Source organism: Electrona antarctica (assembly GCF_951216825.1).
Source record: "Electrona antarctica genome assembly, chromosome: 17".
NCBI classification, from domain to species: domain Eukaryota; kingdom Metazoa; phylum Chordata; class Actinopteri; order Myctophiformes; family Myctophidae; genus Electrona; species Electrona antarctica.
The window spans coordinates 17,409,622-17,434,079 of NC_136798.1; the positions used below are offsets into that span (position 1 = coordinate 17,409,622).

Below are 24,458 nucleotides of genomic sequence, written 5' to 3' on the forward strand. Positions count from 1 at the left end.
GTGTCCGTCCGTCCTTCCTTCCGTCCGTCTGTTACCAGCTAATCTCCGGCACCGTTAACCCGGTCGATGCCAAACTTTGCACACACACTCCCTGGATGCCAACGATGAACCTCTGCCCCACATTTTCCAGAACGGCCTGTTATAGCGCCACCATGAGGCAACTTTTCACATGTTTTACCTAAAACTGCACTGATCTGCGTGAAACGTTGCAGCATGCACACTCCCTAGAGGCCAAGGACAAACCTTTGACCTGCATTTTCCGCATCTGCCTTTTATAGCGCCACCAGGAGGCCGACTTTTGTAAAACACATTTTTTGATATTATTCCTCCAGATTCTGTCCAAAAATCTCACAAATCATTACACAGTATCTCTATGGTCATGTGCTCAAGTCGGATCTGTCCGATATTTCATATTCCATCCTAATTGGCTATAATTGGCTTTCACAGTTTGCAAGATTGCCCCGTTTTGAACAAAAGCCTCAAATCATGAACGCAGCATGCAATGTACGTGAAATCTTTCACACATTTTCTTACTAGGCTGAGGAACCCTTTTCACATTGGCCTGTTATAGCGCCACCAACAGGTTGATTTTTGCAAAACACATTTTTGGAACAAAATGCCTCAAATCATCCAATTGCCATTAAAGGCGTATGAAGAAATGGCACCCTTTTCACATTGGCCTATTATAGTGCCACCAGGCACTCTGCATTTCCTCATCGTGCCATCGTCCCTCACTTCACCTACCTCGGTAGCACTCTGTCACCATCCTGCACCATAGACGATGACGTCCAGGCACGCATCAGCCTGGCCTCTACTGCCTTTGGTAGGCTAAGGTCCAGGGTCTTCCAGAACAGGAACCTCACCATCTCCACTAAGGCAGCTGTGTACAAGGCAGTCTGCCTCTCCACACTGCTCTACAGCTCGGAAACCTGGACACCCTACCAGAGGCACATAAATTGTCTAGAGGCTTTCCACATCTTCTGCCTCCAAAGGATCCTGGGTCTGACCTGGGCCGACAGGGTGCCGTACATTGAAATATACGACCGGACCAACACACCGAGCATTACAGCACTCCTTGGCCAAAAACACCTCAGATGGGTCGGGCATGTGATCCGTATGCCAGCCCACCGCCTACCCCGACAGATCCTGTATGGCCAGCTTCAAGCCGGTCAAAGGGCTGCTGGGGGTCCAAAAAAGAGGTACAAGGACCACATCAAAACCCTCTTGAAGAAATGTGATATCAAACCTCCAGCACTAGAGTCCCTGGCTGTTGATCGCCACACCTGGAGCTCTACCTGTCACAAGGGAATCACTCATCTTCAGGAGAAGCTCACAGAGAGGAGAGTACAGCGGCGTGCACAGAGGCACCAACGTGCCAAAGGTCCACCGACCACCACTGCTGCCTTCCCCTGCCCCTCCTGTGACAAAGTCTGCGGATCACGCATCGGTCTGAACAGCCACCTGGCTATGCACAGACGACAGACACAACAATAATCATCCCATGAACTATATTTGGAGCAACGTCATCATCGACATCGATGGACTGCCATAAGCAAGTGTGTGTGTGTGTGTGTGTGTGTGTGTCCGTCCGTCCTTCCGTCCGTCTGTTACCAGCTAATCTCCGGCACCGTTAACCCGGTCGATGCCAAACTTTGCACACACACTCCCTGGATGCCAACGATGAACCTCTGCCCCACATTTTCCAGAACGGCCTGTTATAGCGCCACCGTGAGGCAGCTTTTCACATTTTTTACCTGAAACTGCACCGATCTGCGTGAAACGTTCCATGCACACTCCCTAGAGGCCAAGGACAAACCTTTGACTTTTGTAAAACACATTTTTTGATATTACTCCTCCAGATTCTGTCCAAAAATCTCACAAATCGTTACACAGTATCTCTATGGTCATGTGCTCAAGTCCGATCTGTCCGATATTTCATATTCCATCCTAATTGGCTATAATTGGCTTTCACAGTTTGCAAGATTGCCCCGTTTTGAACAAAAGCCTCAAATCATGAACGCATTTTCTTACTAGGCTGAGGAATATATCCCACCCTTTTCACATTGGCCTGTTATAGCGCCACCAACAGCTTGATTTTTGCAAAACACATTTTTGGAACAAAATGCCTCAAATCATCCAATTGCCATCAAAGGCGTATGAAGAAATGGCAACCTTTTCACATTGGCCTATTATAGCGCCACCAGGAGGCCACAACCTGACCTGCCCTGGTGGAGACCTGTGCCCCGAGGGGCACTTTTTCTAGTTCTCACTGTGGCCAAACACGAAAAAAACAGAAAAAGCCTCCACTTCTGCTCTGTCATCCTTATGAATAGACATGTCTTTCTGTGTTATAATTACTGCACTCTAGAAACACGTTTTACTGTTTCTGGCTGCCCACACTGACATATCAAAACAAATGTATTTGTATAGCACATTTAAAAACAACTCTCATTGTACCAACGTGCCTCACAGGTCAGAGAAAACAATACAATACAGTACAATACAATACACCAGTATAAGACCATAAAGGTTAAAACAACACACAGTTATAGTACTCAAGCCATAGAAAAAAACATGAATGAATGAAAGAGCAGCAAGGCAAACATTTCCTATCAACAAAAATGTGCAGGATCATCAGAGGGATTCAAAGGCTTGTGAAAAATGTTTTAAGTCGTGATTTAAAAGTCTCAAAGGAGGGAGCAGACCTATAACCACCGTGTCTCTGCTCTCCGGAGTAATCCTTTCTATGCTATAAAGAAAAAGTCTGTGTCTGTGTTGCAGAACTGGTGATTTAATAAATAAAAATAATAATTCAAAAGAACAAACATGATCGGCCAAGGTTCTAATTCTGTATCAACTGTCCGTAGCAAACAAACAAAATAATATATCTCTTCCTCTGAAAAGCGCGACCGCTTCCCTCTACACCAGAACCGAAAGTTAAAACAAGCTATCCCATAATACTCCTCGTCGGTGCGCTCAGCCCACCAACACAGTTAAAGGAACAATCCCCCTGTATATACCATAGGGTTACAGACCTAACATCGAGGGGAATGCTGTTCCACAGTGTATAGGCTGCGACAGCAAAGGCACGGTCGCCCCCCTGAGCCTATTTTTTGTTGGTGGGACTTCTAAGAGTCGCCTGTCTGCTGACCTGAGGGTCCTAATGGAGGGGGGGATGGAGGGAGGTCGATGATGTAGGAGGGGGCCAGTCCGTTCAGGACATAGCCCTTACCCAGGGGGCAAACCACCCTTTTTTTAGGAAACCTGCATTTGTCATAACATACAAAGTTGTCCACCAGAAATAATATCTATGACCCCATAGGATCACAACCTATATGGACAACTCGGTCAATTTTGTTGCGAAAGTCCAATATGGCCGCCCCCAATATTAGCCGCTATTAGTTATAATGGGGGGTGAATAGGGCAAAATTTTAAACTGAGAGATATTTCCACGAAACTTCTCAGGTTGATCAATGATATGAATACGAACATTTTTTGTATTGCAAGTTTCCATTAAATCCAATATGGCCGCCACAATATTAGCACCAAGAAAATAGGTTTTGGCTCTAACTTCTGAACCAGATGAGCTAGAAATGCAAACTCGGTGTCTATTTCATGGTTTCTGACCATGAGAGACTCAATGGAATACCTATTTTTATTATTGGGTGTGTCTGGACCCTTATTGTGTATATTTACAAGATGGTGGCTACCCTAAATAGTGCTTTACCATGATTTCTACGATGATAGTTGACTGTTTTGGCAAACACAAGCAATATTAATCCATTGGCTAAGATTCATGGCACAGAAGGAACATATTTTCTTGAGCTTGCATATTGTCAAAATGGCTGCAAACATGAAAAAGAAAAGACATTACATTTCCTGTCAGATCCTATTACCCAGGGGGGCAAACCACCCCTTTTTGGATACCTGCATTTGCCATAACATCAAAGGTTGTCCACCAGAAATATCTATGACCCAATAGAATCACAACCTATATGGACACACCGGTCCATTTCTTTGCTGGAAATCCAATATGGCCACCACAATATTAGCCCCCATTAGCCTATAATGCGGGTGAATAGGGCAACATTTTTAACTGAGGGATATTTCCACGAAACTTCACAGGTTGATCAATGGTATGAATACCATAATGGTTTGTATTGGAAGTTTCCATGATATCCAATATGGCCACCACAATACTATCACCCAGAAAATAGGTTTGGCTCTAAATTCTGAACCAGATGAGCTATAAATACAAACTCATGGTTTCTAACCACGAAAGATATTATTGTTCTGGGGTGTTTCTTTGCAGAAAGACATCCCTCTGGCTGTATTTTGGTTTTGTTCTACTGTTTGTTGGCATTTCCTCTGTTTATGTTGACAATCATCCCTGGCAGGGATGTGCATCGCAAAGCCGGACATCCCTTCCTTCACTGAGTATGGATGGTCTCTCAGTGACGGGAATGCAGTCCCCTGTCCATCTACAGAGCCAGCCTGGCCTATGTCAATGAACAAGACAATATCATGTAGCTGTATCAAAGGCTGCCAGAAAATCTGTTCATGTGCCAGGGACTGGAGACAAGATGCAGCAGGAGCTTCACTCCATTCCTGACTGGGAATGTCTCAGATGCATGCATCATTCTGTGTGCTCTTTATGGGCCCAAAACCACTGGCTCAACTCCAGTCCGCTCCTCTGACAAGTGTCCTGCTCACTGACAAGAGTGACATCCTAGCACACTGGGAAGAGCACTTCAGTGAGGTCTTAAACAGAGAGTCCTCAATTTCCGAAGAGGATATTGCCACGATACCCCAGCTGCCAATCAAAGCTGATCTGGCTGACCCCCCCCCCCCAGTGCAGAGACAGTGAAAGCACTCCAACAACCCACTTCTGGAAAGGCACCAGGAGGTGATGGGTTGCCCGCAGACATCTACAATAATGGAGGCATGGCACCTGTACCAGGTAATCTGGATAGGGGGAAGTCCCTCAAGACTTCAAGGACGCATCCATAGTGCATGTTTACAAGAGGAAAGGGGACAGGGCATACTGCGATAACCATCATGATATAGCCCTCCTGAGTCCTGAACATCACAGTAAAGATCTTAGCAAGAATCATCCTCAACCGGCTAATCAGCCATGCTGAGAATGTTGTCCCTGGATCCCAATGTGGTTTCCACGGAGGCAAGAGGTACCTGTAACATGATCTTTTCCATTTGCCAGCTGCAAGAAAAGTGCAGAGAGCAGAAGGGTCTCTATATGGTGTTTGTCGACCTCACCAAGGCCTTTCACACAGTCAACCGTGAGGGCCTGTGGCAGATCCCTGGCAAGTTTGGCTGTCCAGGGACATTGATCTCTCTCATCGTGTCCTTTCATGACAGGATGTCAGCCAGAGTCCAAGATAATGGTGATGCATCCCCAGTCAGGAATGGAGTGAAGCTCCTGCTGCATCTTGTCTCCAGTCCCTGGCACATGAACAGATTTTCTGGCATAGGCCAGGCTGGCTCTAGATGGACAGGGGACCATCACTGAGAGACCATCCATACTCAGTGAAGGGATGTCCGGCTTGGCGATGCACGTCCCTGCCAGGGATGATTGTCAACATAAACAGAGGAAATGCCAACAGAAACAGTAGAACAAAACCAAAATACAGCCAGAGGGATGTCTTTCTGTATTGTGGTGGCCATATTGGATATCATGGAAACTTATCCAATACAAACCATTATGGTATTCATATCATTGATCAACCTGTGAAGTTTCGTGGAAATATCACTCAGTTAAAAATGTTGCCCTATTCACCCGCATTATAGGCTAATGGGGGCTAATATTGTGGTGGCCATATTGGATTTCCAGCAAATAAATTGACCGGTGTGTCCATATAGGTTGTGATTCTATTGGGTCATAGATATTTCTGGTGGACAACCTTTGATGTTATGGCAAATGCAGGTATCCAAAAAGGGGTGGTTTGCCCCCCTGGGTAATAGGATCTGACAGGAAATGTAATGTCTTTTCTTTTTCATGTTTGCAGCCATTTTGACAATATGCAAGCTCAAGAAAATATGTTCCTTCTGTGCCATGAATCTTAGCCAATGGATTAATATTGCTTGTGTTTGCCAAAACAGTCAACAATCATGGTAGAAATCATGGTAAAGCACTATTTCGGGTAGCCACCATCTTGTAAATATGCACAAGGGTCCAGACACACCCAATAATAAAAATAGGTATTCCATTGAGTCTCTCATGGTCAGAAACCATGAAATAGACACCGAGTTTGCATTTCTAGCTCATCTGGTTCAGAAGTTAGAGCCAAAACCTATTTTCTTGGTGCTAATATTGTGGCGGCCATATTGTGGCGGCCATATTGGATTTCATGGAAACTTGCAATACAAAAAATGTTCGTATTCATATCATTGATCAACCTGAGAAGTTTCGTGGAAATATCTCTCAGTTTAAAATTTGGCCCTATTCACCCCCCATTATAACTTATAGGGGCTAATATTGGGGGCGGCCATATTGGACTTTCGCAACAAAATTGGCCGAGTTGTCCATATAGGTTGTGATCCTATGGGGTCATAGATATTATTTCTGGTGGACAACTTTGTATGTTATGACAAATGCAGGTCAACCCCCTTTGCCCCCTGGGTACCTGTTTCATGTTTCCCTATTAAAAACAAGTTCTTCCCAGCCTCAATCTACATATGCTTTACTGCATCTCTGCGCGATGCAGTGTTAGAGCAGTACTAACACACTTTAGGCTGCACCAAGTACTAATGCCTCCCCTTATCCTCCTTCTCCCATGCATCCTGCTTGCTACTCCCTTATTAAACCTTCTTTACTTCATCCACTAGCGGGTAAGTTCCACCCTCCCCAGGGGCAACTGCACATCTACTTATCTGCCTAAACGTCACTTTACTAATAGGTCCACCTTCTCATTCCCTTCTAACCCTGAGTGCCCTGGGACCAAATGAAATGTTAGTAAAATGTTAGTAGTGGAACTAATTAGTGTTCCAACAAAGGTGCATTAGGTCGTAACGTGTGGGTGCTACCACCTAAATACTTACTACCTAGCTATTAAGTGGTGAGACATAAATGTCTGCACTGCGGTGTGTGGTTTAGTCTATTGTCTGAATAATGTCTATTCCATAGTGTCTAATGTTACTCTTACATTACTAATGTACTACGTTAAGCGTTGCTTTATGTCAGATTTTCACGATGTCCCGATGTGCGAGACCGATTAATTATTAATTACAGGTGTCGTTGCACACCTTGGAACATAAATGATGATGTTTGTGCGTTACTTTTTGATTTAAGGAAAATCTTCTCTTCCACGGTTTTCTTCCTCCATTTGCAGCCCCATTGAAAGTGCCCGTGTATGGTAAATAGCCCTTAAATTAGGTCCCCACCCCTTGCAGCGTGGTTATCTGCAATGATCGGAACAGTGTGTGCCGCTTGAAAATACCCATTTTCCCCTCTGGCACCATCATTTAACATGTCTCATTTAGCAGGAAAAGTATGCAGGTCACATATCCAGAGATTTCTGGTCACATTTCTCACCCAGCTCAACACAAATGTAAATGATTTGAATTAAAACAACTATTAGGGTTTTCTCCTCACATTTGCACGCAATACATATTAATGTTTTCCTTCCCATCCTTGAGAAGAATAAATTGAAAGTGTGTGTGCCTTCAGCAGAAAGTAAAAATATATCATTACCTGGTAATGATGCTCCAACCTAGATCTTTGAAGGGCACCTGAATTGAAAGTCAGGTGAAATGGAGACAGGAGGATCTTTATTAGCGGAATTAGCTATTATGAAAGGAAATGAACAAGGAGCTTCCCTACAGTATGTATGTTGGGATAAAAGGTCAAAGTACAGTTCTGCCACTGAATAATTACGCCGTAAGTAGCCAGAGCAGTTACAAACATGACAGGACAACGAATATTCATTATGCGCTGAAGAAAGCATAATGAACCAAACTGTCGGAAACAAAAATATACGGGCTCCAGCAAGGTTCTTGTTGGGCTGTCAAAATAATGATTAAAATCTTTAATCAGATTAATCACAGCTTAAAATATAATTAATAATGATTAATCACCATTCGAACTATGTCTACTACTACTCTAACAGTTATTGAAAAGTAACAGTTTTGGACATACTTGTATGTATGAGGTTTCCACTCGACAGACAATAGACAGCTAAAAGCTAATATGACACAGATGCTTGCTGGTTTTAATGGGTTAAAGCGTCGTTAAAGTGTCGACGTCTAAATACTTATTTATGGCAAACCGGAACTACTTGTCTTTGGTCCAAACGAGGATGGAGTTCAGGTAGTGAACTGTGTTGTAAACATCAGGCAAGACATCTGCGCATCTCCTCATTTAGTATTTTTTTCCCAACAATGTATTTATTTTCCTTTTTCCACACAAATGACAATACAAATATACAAAGAAACAACAATGAACATTACAAGACAATTACTGATATAAAGAAAGCAAAACAATAACCAAAAAAAGACAATACAAAAAAACAACAGCACTACTCCTCTTCAGCTTCATCCAAATTACTCATCCAAAGAAAACAAAACAATGACCAAAAAAGAAAATGACAACAGCACTACTCCTCTTCAGCTCCATCCATTAAATGTGACAAATTATTGTTCTTAATATACCTGAAACATTTCTTGTTTGTCCTTAAGAATGTTCATTTTAGTATTTTAATGAAATCAACTACTACTAATAATAATAATGCGATTTATTAATATGAATAATTATGTGTTGGCAAATTCATTTGTAAACATATGAAAGTTTTTTGTAACTGATCTGACAAAAGTTACCGACTTATTTTATCATAATGCTACGAAACAGCTAAAGACAGGGGGAAATAAAAATTCTAAGGGGTATGATTGTTACAGCAAGTCACATGTTATCCAACATTATTGTTGATGTAAATGTTTTAGTTTTCAGTATCCATCCTTGATCCATTGGACAGTTCAAATGGTGACTGCTATGTGTCTCAGCAAATCGTCACACATCTTGCGCTTGTGAGGATAGTCTTGCGTGGCCAGACTTCCTCTCACAAATTTCAAATGCTTCCGTCATACAGTCTGAAGCAACGGAAGCTCTATCATGAGTAAGCTATAAAGCGGAAGTGGAGACTCCTCCCCACATCCGCTTCGTCTTTACAGTCGCGCACATTTATCCTAAAATAAATATAAATCATCTAAGCATATATAGCTTGCTGATTAGCAGAAATTTAAATAAAAAAATAAAATGTAAAGATATTTTAAAATATATTTTCGTGAATGGAAATGGCAGCTTCTTTACTCGGATTTAGGGAGGTCTAGTTCCAGACTCTATAAAGCATTCGGATAGTTGTCTGGCTACGCGAGACTATTGTGAGGAAGGAAAACAAACTTTAAGAGGTTGTGCTGACCTTGCTGAACCTCAGTGTTTGGCTCCTCTATCAATGTCGACCGCAGACAGTATAAACTTCATGATTCAAGCCAGTGGCTGTCATCAAACAGAAAAGGCTCATTTGATATTTTGTACGGTTTCATTGCTAACCTTGTCGATGTAATCATTCTGGCCTGAAACACAGGCCCTCCCGTTTGAATCTCTGCTATTCACTGCAGAAGAAAAAATATATATAATAAAACATGGCCGATCTGCTCAGGATTCAATGCTCAATTTGCAAGTTGGTGGACAAACGTGGCAGCAAGATAACAATAACCTCCATTATGGTGCACAAAGCTAGAGATAATAATTCAGCCCATTTTCAGTTTGATTGTTCCACAGTATCTGATTTAATGCTAGAAGCCAAAAGAGAATTGGACTAGCAGACTTGCATTACCATCAATGACTTTTGCACATCAACACAATGTCTAATACAAAGTGGGTTATAGGCTTGGTAAAAATCTGTAAATTTTCTCTGCGGTCAAGTGGACCAGACGTGGATTCCTATTGAAATGCAATTAAATACTTTTAGCCCGGCAACGGCGGCAAGTGAACAATACAAGTCCTTGACCGTGTGAGGCTGAGAATGCCCATTGAGTGGAGATGAGCATCTGTTGCTTGTCTTGGAGCCCATCTGAATATTGAATAATGACCTCAGGAGAGACGATAGTATACACTTGCCAAACGTAGCTGGCTTTCCAATAATGTGTGTCTCAGTTGGGCAAACACATTGCTTCGCTAAGTATAAATAAAGCTTAAATATGTTCACTCTGGCATCCCTATTTTAGTCATTATACAGAAGGTGAAAACGTTCAAATCTTTTCAAAATCTCTCAATTTCCTTTTCCTCGAGATCTACTGCCTCCTACCTTGTCTCACCTTGCACTCCTCCAGTTATTCAAATGCAGTTATTTCTGGGATAGGCAGCTGGCCAAACATTAGTGAAAACAAAACATATTTTGTTTCGTTTGATTACTATTGTTGTAAAACAGAAGGGAGTGCAGCTGTTTGTGGTTTAAAGTTTCAGACTGATGAAAGATCATTAAAGTATTGCTGGGAATTAAATCAACAAAAAAGTTACAATTGACCGCCAAATCAGAGCTCACATGTGAAGTAAACAATTATTGTATGATTCAAATTAAATGCATGGGGTGGTCATTAAATCCACAATTATTCATTTGTTGGGTATTAACTAAATATAGGAATCCAAAGCATTTATTTTGAGCCGAGAAAGTGTGAAAATCCTTGTCTAAACTTTTGAGGCCCTTTTCTCTCAATGATAGTTTTCAGAATCATACATTATGGTCAAAATATGCAAAGTGACATCTGATAATTTTGTAGCTCTGATCCTCGACCTTCATATGAAATGAAAAAAACTAGTTGCTGTATTCAGTGTGCGTGCGTGCGTGCGTGCGAGCGTGTGTGCGTGCTGCGTGCGTGCGTGCGTGCGTGCGTGCGTGCGTACTTGCATGTGTGCATGTGTGCATGTGTGCATGTGTGTGTCTGGTGAGGTATGCTACAGCATGGCTCTGTAGCAGAAAAGGGAAGCGGTTCAGTTTGGCTCATCACTGGAAGGGGCCAGACACAGATCTGCAGCCGTTAACATATTAACGCAGCACCGGCAGCAACAAAACAAGTCTGTAATAAATCCTGTCCCTAAAAATAACACACGCACGCACTGAATACTGATTGTGCTTCACCGGCGTTTGACAATATTTATTGCTCATTCAGATGCTAGTACTCCTCCTAACACATCATGATGAAATGGTTCTAATTTCAATTTGACCTTGAGAGGGGTCCTCTTTATATCCTCCTCGAATGTACAACGTGTCATTCCGGAGACACTTACTGTAAGATGTGACGGTGCAAGGGTTCCCATAAATCAACCCTTAACAAGACTAAGAAGCCCAGTAAATGTGCTTAGCAGATTTCATGGCGATCCGCCAGTTAGATTTTGAGATATACTGTATGCCAGTGGGGCTAAAACTACAGGGTTGTCACGATCTGATCACGTGATCGGAAATCGGGGCCGATCATGTCATTTTAAAATGATCAGAATTGGATCTGTAGCAAAAAAAGCGTGATTGGGACATCCCTAGCTAACACATAATCTCCGGCTCCCGGGATTTTGGCCTGGCAAACTTTTCTTCCTTTGAAACCGAATGGAAATATGACTCAAACTTGGCTGACATTTATAGCTCACAGTATTACCACTAGTGATGGATCAAATGAACAGAAGATGTCAATGTTGGAGCACTTGGAGGCTGGCGGCCTTAAATTGTGTCAAATAACTGGACCAACTCTCACTTCCCCACGTTAACCCTTCTCGCTCTGTCACCCCCATCTCTAGTTCTGCCTCCTCTCTCTCTCTCTCTCTGTGTGTGTGTGTGTGTGTGTGTGTGTGTGTGTGTGTGTGTGTGTGTGTGTGTGTGTGTGTGTGTGTGTGTGTGTGTGTGTGTGTGTGTGTGTGTGTGTGTGTGTGTGTGTGTGTGTGTGTGTGTGTATCTTTCCATCTGAATGACAGCCCTCAGATACCTCCTGACCTGACCAGTGGATAGCAGGGCTGAATTACACCAGCCAACATACTGAAGCAAAGATAACATACACTGGTAGAGATCACCAGCCAACCTACTGAAGCAAAGATAACACACACTGGTAGAGATCAGCCAACCTACTGAAGCAAAGATAACACACACTGGTAGAGATCAGCCAACCTACTGAAGCAAAGATAACACACACTGGTAGAGATCAGTTGCGGCACCAAAACACAACACTGCCGACATCACCCCTAACAGACCCATCATAAAGCTCACAGGAATGGCAATGTTGTGGGGAAATTGTAATGCTGTTTATGAGTTATGGTACTCAAAGATAATTGTGTATACATACACCTGTCTGCAGATGCTGCAATTTAATTACCCTGCATCATCCAAAAAAATAAATCGACAACTTCATTACCGAGCAATTACTAAGTGAAGCAACCTTATTTTCCCGAGGCTTATTGCTACAGGGTTGTTAGAAATTATATAGTGTCGTAATTATAAAGTGAAGAGTTCACCAGAAAACTATAAAGCATCTCTAGTAGTTAGCTGACCCTGTACAGCCTTGGTTAATCATCATTGTGTGGCTTTACTTCCAGATAATTAAAATATAATACAATACTGTAGAACTGTACAGTATATTAAAGATTAAGAGGCACTATTTATTGTGTAAGAAGTATGTAATCTACTGGTTCCCAAAGATGTTTATGTCTAAATTAAAATTAAATGTGGCCATGGATCCACATCAGAAAATAGTTTGTGCCACGGATACCTATACAAAATGTGTGTTGTTAAAAAAAGATCTTTTGAAAATAGCAGGTCCACAAGCGCAATTTAACAGGGCCGGCCCGAGGGGCAGGCGGAACAGTTAGGGACGCTGTATAGCCCTCAAAATAATAAAATAAAATACAAATAAATGAAATATGCATGTGCGGAGGCGACCTCTACTAATCTCACATTGGGATGCTGAGAGGCATCGAACCAGCCATGAGCGCGAAACGCTTTGCAAAGCGACATGTTGTCAGCTTCAAATAGCCAATGTACAGTAGGGTTAATGTGGTTAAACTGTTTTTGATACTATAGTAGCCAATTTGACTTAAAGACCACTCTAAGAACCACTCGTGTACTGTGATTTAACTCACCAGGTTTACTCTCAGTAACAGATTATGCTTCTGATTGTAATCACATTCAAGTACCAATCTGGTTAGGTCCAGTAACTTCTGTATTGCTTTGGATCTTCAATATTAGGAGTTACAGTGCTAATCAGACGTTTTGTTCAAATGTGCAGGCTAAACCGAATGGCGGTATTCTCAGCCTTTTCAAACAGACTGGCCATCTATTACCTCAAGAAATGTAAAGACCCAGTCAAGTGCATCTTTATTAATCTCACCAATTTCATCATTGGTTACACTGTCATATTATAGTTTAAATGAAAAATCCCCCCCCCCCCCCCCCCGCAGACTATCACCAGTCTGATTGTATTACAGTACGGAAGAACTGTTGGCATCACTCATATCGCAAACGATTACAGATGATTACAATTGTTCGAATTGCACCCACTGCTCAGTAGCAATACAATCTCATTAAAGAATGGCTTCATTATCGTTATCAGAGTAATTAAACAGAAATAATGCTCTGGCTCTATATATGTTTTCTTAGGATTATTGTAATTGAAGCGAAAAAAGAGGGATATTTTCAAAAATGCAGCTGTGTGTGGACAGCAGATAGTTAGCACTTGGAAGTATATATAGCATTCCTGACCCCATGCTACATGTAGATCTGTGTGGTTCTAAGCCCGATTCGGACCTAATTTTCGAGCCACACGATTATAAAACGATAATTATCTAGTCATTATTGCAAGGTGCCTGCAGTCTTTTTGGTGAGCATCATTTTAAATCACTCAACGTCCTGCATAATGTGCATTTTAAAAACAGGTGGTGTGCAGGACAGGATTTATAACGAGCAAGCACTGACTCCCCAAAACAATTTAGCTCCCATGATGCCGGACACCCAGGTGTAAAACACAGTGAAACAACAACAACAAAAAACACACATTGGCTTCAAGGACTTTACTGACAGTGGAGTTTTTTTAAACAAAGTGGACAGTGGAGTTTTTTTTAGAGAACAAAGAGGATAACACAAGATGCTCGGACTGCTTGGACTCTTCTGTCAATGGACGAGACCGTACAATGTACTCTTTTTCTTTTCCTTCCCCTTTCTAATTGCTCCCCTGGCACCCCCTGGCAGACCCTCTGGGGACCACAGCCCCTACTTTGAAAACCTGTGTCCTAATATGGGCTATTATTGGGTCTTTTTTTTAATAGCTGGGGAGTGGCAGCAGGTTGGACTGGGAGTAGCTATGTTGGTACTACCACCAACTCCCTATCCTTCCCTCCCTGTTGCCTTTGACGATCACCTCTACTGATGTCTTTGTAATTAGCCTATGAATCATCCTGCTGATTTAATGGGGGGAACTAATAACAGCGTAAAAACAGTTGCATTTCTCCTGCAATACTACTCCAATATCAGCACCACGGACAGCGGTCCAACCACACTTCCCGTCAAACAGCCGGACTCTCAATCATGGCGACCGACCAGCGCTGTCGGTAGTTACAACTAATTTAATTGCACAGCGTCTAATCTGTTATTCTCCAATCCAACTTGTCATGGGGTTCAGAGAACTCACATGAGTATTAAGTTGTAAAGATTATGGACTAACATTTTGGGGGGGTGACACATACAGCGGTTGTGGTCACGGCAGCGGGGGTGCAGCGGGGGTGCTCGCCACCGGTGTGATGATGCGTTCAGTGCCTAATGAGAAACACCAAGCTGCCGGTAATTTGTTAGCCAGAGTTAACCCATTCAGGCCTGACGTCGAAATAAAAAAAACATTCGCTCTGAAAGAATATAATATTCAAAGATTTGTGCCGCATTTTTACGATTTTTCAAAAATAGCAGACCTACAAGTTCATAGCGCGCCACTCGGTGGCGCGCTATGAGCTTGTAGATCTGCTATTTTTCAATAGCTAAAGTATAACATAATGCTTAGTTAAAACACCAAAAGGGGTTCCCGCCCAGAATGGGTTTAAAGCTATAACATGACACACATGCGTCCTCAGGTCTAAATGGGTTAAGGTCAAACCGCAAACGCTGCATGATTGAGTCACCCCCAAAGTCCCCATTAGAATTTGCATTTTAAAATATATCTATTATTTATGTGCGTATTATTCAAATGGTGAGCTGCGGGTCCCCCGGGCTCCGTGAGCAGGGCAGGCCCACAGCAACTGGGAAGACTAAAATAGCGGGCCAGACCATCGAGTAAGAAGGGAGACAGAGAGCGAGCGAGCGAGCGAGCATGTGTGTATGTGTGGGAGGAACAGAATGAAAAGGTATTATTGTTTGAACTCCAAAGAAATGTCCATCACAATGAGGAGCTCAACAAGCTAGCTCTCTTTTATTCTCTGCCTGCACAAAAAAACAAGGTAAGAGTTCAAGCTCTGTATAACTGAATAAGCGTAGACAAACACACAGACGTTTGTGCAGTAGTCAACTCATGATTTCGAGAGGAGCTGAACAAAAAAAAGATTTAAAAGAAAATAGAAAACAGTGGAGAGAAAAAGAAAATCCAATTACAGAGCAATGATTGTTCAACAAAACTGGCATTAAGCGACGGTTCCTTTCATACCACGACTATGGAGGTCGTCCAATTACATAAAGCGTAGCTATGGCTACAGCGACAGAGCCATATGGATATGTAATTAACAATGTTGTAATTATGCCATTGCTATGGCAGTGCTATCACATCCATCACTTCAGTGGCCCTTGCATGCACTGGTTGACATTCATTCCTCTGTGCTTTGCATGCCACAGTATGTATTCTATGTTCTGTGTTCCCAGTTCCGCATGGGAAGCCCCATGTACAAGCTGACCAAACATGGCCCTCGGCCATCCCAGATACCAGCTGAAGCGGGGGGGGAGGGGGGGGGACACAGTCAATTGGGTAATGATTTTTTTGTTTGCCACTATTTCCAAGGAAAACAACTCAGAAGCCCTGGTCCATGTCGGTGCTGTGCACCCAAATGGAAAGCCTGGCGAACTAAACCAACAAAAACCTCAAGGAGAGCAGAAGCCGTCGATGGATATTTTTCAAAGAAAGCTCAGGAATTTGGCAAATAAGAATGAGCCGACTAATGACCTTGTGTTGCCAGGACTCAACATTCAACCCCAGGCAGTAAACTCTAAGTCTTCGTCCATAATTACTCTTCTTGACGGCATATTCATTCGCACAAATACAGCCTGGGCAGCTCACCAGCACGTAATAAACCCAACACAATTGGGTGTCCACTGTTGTGTGTAACAGATGCTGGAAGTACCTGCGGAGCTCTGTGTCAAAAGGTGTGAGACAAGTCTGAATGATTTGCTATAGCGCGCGGCAGAGTGCCGTATTGTTTACCTCTGCATCTTGAACGCTATACACAGCTTCCCTCCCTCCCCCCGATATCTGATATTCCGTGACTCGATTGATGCCCTAAAAGCTTGCGTTTGCGATCACCTCTCACACAGAGTTAACCTTAAGGTGGTGGCGTTCTGAATGTCAACCCCCTCCCCCCCCCCTCCACACGCAGACCTTTTTAAAATGCCACTGCGCTTTATTATTGTGAAACAGAACGGACAAAGGGATCGGGGGAGGGGAGAGAGACCAGGAGACAGAAGGGGGGGGAGGGGGTGGGTTGCAAGATAAGAGAGCCGTTTTTTCCGGCTGAAAACCAAATGACATACAGACAGCTAGACTCAGCAGGGAGTTCATTTAACACTTGAAGGGGAATAGGAGGACTAAGTGTGGGCCTTTGAAGGGCTAGGAGCTGATCCGCTCATTTGCTGATGTGCTCAATTACATAGATGGTTGAGCCGCAACCCTGAACTGGAGGGCTGAACTTTTCTGGTTTAACCGAGACCCTATAGAGCGTCGCAGTCCCGCCTCCTACCCTGGACCAGGAAATAAAACCCAATGCATTATTCTCATAGACATTTCTTAAAGTATTTATTTAAAGACGGTTACGGTTACAAAGCCAACTCGAGTCGTGACAACGCATGACAACACAAACAATATTTTGGACCAAACAAATAATTAGAAAGAAGAAAAAAACGGCAGGTTACAACACTTTTTTTTTTGTTTTTCTTCTTTGTAATTATTTGTTTGGTCCAAAATATTGTTTGTGTTGTCATGAGTTGTCACGACTCGAGTTGGCTTTGTCCGCGGCGTAACCGTCTTTAAATAAATACTTTAAGAAATGTCTATGAGAATAATGCATTGGGTTTTATTTCCTGGTCCAGGGTAGGAGGCGGGACTGCGACGCTCTATGGACGGTTGTGTAAGACTAGCCATTTGATATGCAGCCGGCCAAAGGCCCTCGTCTGGCTTTCTATAGTTAGTTGAGCTTTTATTCATACTTCTGGGGTGTCACACGCGCACACGTACGCACACACACACACAGTTCTCGTTCTTTGACCAAAACAAATTCCTGAACTTTATGAACTATACATACTGACAATCAAGTGGTCCTGTGTAGTACAATAGTTACTATAGCCTAAAACCAGGGAGTGAGATACATTGTAAAAGGGATAGCAATGGTGAGCAATTTGTATTATTTTCACATTGCAAATGTTCTAAAGAAGCTGCTGTGTACCGTTGAATCTCAGGTGACAGAACAGAACTTGGATTGATGCGGAGGGTATTCAATAATCAGTAGAGGAACAAGTAAAAGTACAAGGACAAGTATACAGAACCTCTGATGGGGACCACTGACCCCCTGTGATGAGGAAGTGGAGGGTGATGTGCCGTGACGGAGTGTGTGTGTGTGTGTGTGTGTGTGTGTGTGTGTGTGTGTGTGTGTGTGTATGTGTGTGTGTGTGTGTGTGTGTGTGTGTGTGTGTGTTGCATTTGGAGCTCTAAGAAGGAACGGCAAACATCTGCGGAAAATCAAAGGTGACAGGCCGCTTCAAGACGCTTGGGGGGAGGTGTGTCGACGGTGACCGATTGTCACTCTGCGACTTGATCAAATCGTAGATGACAACCTCTAGCGTTCCAATCCAACCACGGAACGTGCTTGGCGTTTGTCGCCCGACGCCCTGCTTTGTGTGGCCTTGTGAGATTTCCCCACAGCGCGCCTCTAGGTCTTTAAGAGACGAGGACCGGAGGAGCGTAGCGTTGTCATCTGTGATCCCTCGGCATCCCATAACAGCTGTCTCCACCATCAGAGTGCGCTTCTGCCGCTATCCCATATTACATCTCTGCCACTCAGCGCCGGAGGATCAGCAATCCAATTTCACACACGCACGCTCAGGAGGAGGCAGGCGAGGCTGACGCAAGGAGCGAAGGAACGAGAGATCAACGCCTCCACCGCCAAGACAAGGGAGGGTGTTTGAGGAGGCGAGGCGGGGTAGCAGCACTGGCGGTAACGAGGTAGAGGCGGGTGGTGAGAGATACGCAGCGGAATCGGGAGCGTTCATTTATATCGGAGTGTAAAAATAGGCCCTTCTATTTTTGCACTCAAGTGTTAAACACTCAAGAGTTGAACACTTTCAACGGTTTCATAGGTAGATTTTTGGTAGTTTTTTTTTGGTTTGTTATAGTAAAATAGTCCTTCCCACAAACGTTTGTGTGTGTGTGTGTGTGTATACATTTATACATATATAAATTACCAGCTCAGTTGCCTTGTGGTTAGAGCTGTCTGTCTGCCCTGAGATTGGGAGGGCAGGGATCGAGTCCCCGACCGAGTCATACCACAGACTATATAAAAATGTAACAATGTGCTTCCGTGCGCGCGCGCGCGCGCCCGCCCGCCCGCCCGCCCGCCCGCCAGCGCCACACACACACACACACACACACACACACACACACACACACACACACACACACACACACACACACACACACACACACACACACACACACACACACACACACACACACACACACACAGCTCCGCATAGGTGGCTAGCACCACTCAAAAAATAATATATATATATAAATATAAAATATTTTGACACATTTTCACGATTTTTCCTAAATAGCTCATAGCGTGCCATAAAGTGAGGTGCTATAGCTTTTACATCAGCTATTCTTGAATGGATTTGATTTTACGTCCGGATACCGTGTCCAGTATAAAACATGGTTAAAGTGGTCGAAATTATTTGTGACGCTGTATTAACTACGTACTTTAGCTGGGGCCCCCCTGGTACCCCGCAAGGACCACTGGGGGTCCGCTGACCACACTTTTGTCTTAAAAGTCCAAAGAGTAAATTGGGCTGTTATAGTTCCACCATGAGGTATGGTGTTATTAGTTTTTCCTCCATAGGGCCTCGGCCTTTGAACCTCTCTAAGTGTGGTAACTGTAACTGTTATGGCTTTGTAGATCAAAACAATCCACACACATTTGAAAGTGCAATGCACTAATAATTTAAATATCCTTCAAAATATAAACATATCACTTAGATAAATATAAGCACATGATTCCTGATGAAGCCGGTCGATTTGTCATATAGCATTACATTATATATAGTATATATTACATTTATACACAGTATTTGACGTGAAAAGTGTGGGGGCAGAAGCACAGCAATAGATACATAAGTAAGTGCAATTACAATAGTATGTGGTTGTCTATGGCTACCACAGCAATGATGATGACAAGAGAGAGACACAGAAGAGAACGAGAGAGAAATAAAGGCTAAAGATGATAGCAGAAAGTGGGAGTAGCAGTCTCTCACACTGGGATACTTTCATCATTTCAGCCACTGCAGAGCGACGGAGGAAAGCAATCATTTTCCAACATGAGAGAAAGGGAGAGAGATAAAGGGGGGAAATTTTCAACCCTTTATCTCTTTCTCGAATTCGTGAAAAAAACAAGAAGAAAGGGACAACAGCGAGCATGTGAGCTCATGCCCTCTCAGTTCCACTGTAAATACACCTTTGTTTGCACAGTGACGCCAATCAGGCTGAGCCCAGCAAGACAAAGATCCCAGTGTTGCACGTCGGGAGCAGATGTACAGTATTGAATAACAGCAGCGTTCGCCTGTCCTTTCAAAATTGCGCGCTCTCAAAGTGCACCGTCATTGTGAACACGAGCGGCAGAAGGGAGAGGAGCTCGCGTCTCTCCTTTCAATAAACAAGAGGAGATCCGAGTGTGATATCGTATGACCGCGCTTATTAGATTGGACCGCCAGGCCGTCTCATTGGAGCCAGGCTCGCCGTAGACGGAGCCGAGGTGGTGTGATCTGATGGGATGTGGGTACGGTGTGGTGTGTGGATCGCTGGTTTCCATTGCCTCCCACTCATTGCAGCAGAGCACAGAGGAGAGAGCAGGCACTCTTATCCCAGATCTCTGCCAGAAACATGCATGGAGTCCTTTGTAAGGCCCCGCAGAAGCCAGTACAACCTCACCACCACACTGCCAGGAACCTGGCTGGGCACGTATTTTGGGACGTTTCTGGTTACAGAACAAAACCTGACCCCCCACCTCTGTTCTTTTTTCTTTTCTTGTTCTCAAGCAGATTAAATCTGAGCTTTGCTTAAGCCAGGATGCCTAAACAAGGAGGGAGGAATACTGGGAGTCTTGGCTGGGTTGCAGGGGTATAGTGGGGGTTAGAAGACCAATTGTCAGATGGACAGGTGCAGCACTCACTCCAGCATCGATTCAAAAGGTCACCCGAGTTACTGGCCCCGTAGACAGGAACATGCACACGGGGGGCTTGTATGTACATGATTTGGATCAGACGAACCCCAATTATGGAACATCCTGTCACAGAGAGACACAGAGAGAGGCACAAACTGCAAAACACGATGGATGCCCTGACCTTTGACTGAAATCGTCTTGCGTTTCACATCCGCCAAGGGCTTTCCATGCAGACAATTTTTCTTTCAAATTTTCTGTTGATAATCTGAACCGGCTGAGTCCCCACTGTGCGACAAAGGTATGAGACTTTGGATAAATCTGCGTAGAGATGATGTATGATTTCCATTTTCCAACCGTGTCATTTAAAATATAGGTTAAAAACAGCTCTGACAGATTCCGTTTACCAGCGCATTTCCTCTGACACTTCAACAGCGTGCTGCACCATGACAGAGGTGCACTCTTTCCCTCCTTTTCCATTTCTCCATTATTCTCTCTCTCTCTCTCTCTCTCTTTCTCTCTCTCTCACACACGCGCGCGCACACATTGTCACTCTCTTACTCGGACTCCCTATGTCCCTGATTAGCATCACTCCTGCATGGACCCTGTCTGATTGGTAGTGGAAAAGCTTAATTCTCCCCACATGGTGCAGAGTGTTCCAGCCCCTGGTGCGTTTGCCCTTCATAAGCACACCATCGCTGCTTCTCGTTAACACGCCAAACTTTCCATGTCTCATCATCTTAAAGGAAAGAAAGAGTGGGGGAAAAAACTCTAGCTAAATGACTGTTCAATCAGCATGAGCTCCCTTAAGGCCCCGCTGATTTTCATTACTCCATTGTGGAGATCTGACACAGGATCTGTTTGTACATAAACGGCATCGCAGCCATGTTTGCTTTTGAGAAAACAGATGATACGGACTTAATGTATGACTAATTGAAACACTGGGGTGCAGACAATATCCTCAGTGCTCTATTCCAGAGCGGTCACAAGCAACAAAAGCACATTATACACAGTACATACTGTATATGTACAGTATGTACAGTACACACGATATATATCACAGGTGTTCTTGTTTTACAAGGCAAGCCGAATTATGCTAGTGACGTGACACACGAAATTCCATGGAAACTTCAGGCATACTGTATGGCGCCAGAATGTAGCATACTATTTTCCCAGAGAGGAAAGATCCAATAAGGAGAAGCAAAAGGGAAGTGACAGTTTTAATAGCAACATTTATAACACATGCGGGCAGGTTCCTTCACACACGGCGAGAGCCATAGCGTTATCTACACAGACACGTTGACCGGATGGACTGCTGAGAAAGAGCTAAGAGGTTGTGATCTAGTACTGTAGATACACTGCTCCATCCACAGATAAGAACACACACACACACACACACACACACACACACACACACACACACACACACACACACACACACACACACACACACACACACACACACACACACACACACACACACACACACACACACACAGTTTCAATATTGACATACCAAGGGATAGCTAAGGCAAATTCGGTCAGTCAGCCATGTTTTCATTTCCTTCTGCTTGATCGAAAATGAAAACTAGCAGTGTTCGCATTTTTCAAGACAAATCTGGAAGTCTGAAATGTTCTTGGTAACTGGTTCTGCATGCACACTGGGCGATCACAGAGGTAACTGGTTCTGCATGCACACTGGGCGATCACAGAGGTAACTGGTTCTGCATGCACACTGGGCGATCACAGAGGTAACTGGTTCTGCATGCACACTGGGCGATCACAGAGGTAACTGGTTCTGCATGCACACGGGGCGATCACAGAGGTAACTGGTTCTGCATGCACACGGGGCGATCACAGAGGTAACTGGTTCTGCATGCACACTGGGCGATCACAGAGGTAACTGGTTCTGCATGCACACTGGGCGATCACAGAGGTAACTGGTTCTGCATGCACACTGGGCGATCACAGAGGTAACTGGTTCTGCATGCACACTGGGCGGTCACAGAGGTATCACGATCACGTTAACTCAACCAGCGTATTGAACAACAGCCTCCCTTATTTCACCGTCACTTTGTTCAATCATTCAATGTCTCTGCCAGGCCAGACCAGTGTATATGTGAGCAGCTAATCTCTGACGCCGTTGGACCGATGGACATGGAACTTTGCATGCACTAGTCCCAGTATGTCAAGGAAGAACCTCTGCCCCAACATTTTTAAATCGGCACTATAACATTTTCCACTCTTGAACTGTCCGTTGACAATACAAAAAAATCACACCCGTGTGAAGTGAGTGGTGCAACTCCATGTGGGGGTCCCCGGGGGGTCCCCGGAAGTTCCAGACCTACAGGACCACGGCCAGGGTGCCGGCCCGGTTTCCGGCAAGCCGCCCGACGTCCGAAACGGTAGAGAAATGAGAGTTATTGTGTGGGGGTCCCTCTACTGTACCCTCTACTGTACTGTACTGTACTGGCACACCCGAAATCATCATACTGTATATATAGTTAATATGTGCGTGTGTGCTTGTGTGTTAGGTTGCGCACAGGTGGTGAAAAACACTCAAAAAGTCCCTAAGGTTCCTTGGCTCATGACATTGATAAAACAGTATATTGTACCTTTTCATCAAATGTCAGTTATTTCCAATAGCGGCGGTCCGCACACGCACGCACGCAGGCACGCACGCACGCACGCACACACGCACACACACACACACACACACACACACACACACACACACACACACAGCTTTCATCTGCAGGATTTTTTTTGAGACAAAATCTATTGAGATTCTTGACTGACCTTTGAAGATGCTATCAGGTTTGACACAATCTGCATGGGAATGGTAAATCAAACTTCAAGGCAATGCCGGTAAAAAAAAACAAAAAAAAAACATAACATAACAGTGAATAGTATTTCTCTGCTATCATTAATATTTAACATGTTCATCTGAGAAATCATCTGCAATCCATCCAGAATTCCCCTGCATCTTTGCTGTGAATACAAATGGCAGGCCTTAAGTCTGTGACAAAACAACTGAAACTTTACCCTTCTGCTCCCCAGAAAATAAATAAAATGTAGCTTTGAAAGCACATCTTTCCTGGTTCCCGGTATTTAAAGAGGGAAGTGTACAGTACTTGAGTAATTGACAATCATTTTGTAAGCATTTTAAAATGGTAAATTTCTATAGAGCCTTTCTCCAAAGTGCTTTACATTATGCATTACATTCACCCATGCGCTCACACACAATCACACACCGATCTCAGAGGGAACCATGCAAGGCACCAACCTACTCCCTGGGAGGAGTTGGAGGTTAAGTGTCATGCTCAAGGACACTTTGACACGCAGCCAGGGGGAGAGGAGGACTGTGGAGGATCGAGTCTCAAAAGCACAGTGAGTTAAAAGGTGACTTACTTTATTTTTTCACTGACTTACTTTACAGTAGGTACTTTATTGTTATTCCTTACATACAGTATACAGTAGTACTGTGTATTATTTTAAATGAATTAACACATATGTAATACATTATACATTTAAAGGTAAATTCAGTGATTTAACTTAATTCAAATATATTTTTTTTTGGGGGGGGGGGGATAATCCTCCCTACTATAGAGTGTGCTGACCATTTAAGGAGTTCCTCCCTGTCCTCAGTTAACCCCTGGGGTCAAAAACCTTAGGTTTCGGTTTTTTTGGCTATAGGTTAGCCAGACTTCATCCAATCAGGATGAGAGCAGCCTTCCTCCAATCATGATCGAGTGGGGGCGGGCCTTGGTGAACATGCTGTTGGCCTGTTGCGTGTCCC

At 43.8% G+C, this 24,458-nt stretch overlaps 1 protein-coding gene across 1 annotated transcript in view; it reads right to left on the reverse strand.

The window, feature by feature from the left end:
* Positions 1 to 24,458, reverse strand: part of klhl29 (kelch like family member 29) — a 350,051-nt gene that overhangs the window by 208,531 nt on the left and 117,062 nt on the right. The gene's annotated exons all lie outside the window — the stretch shown is intronic.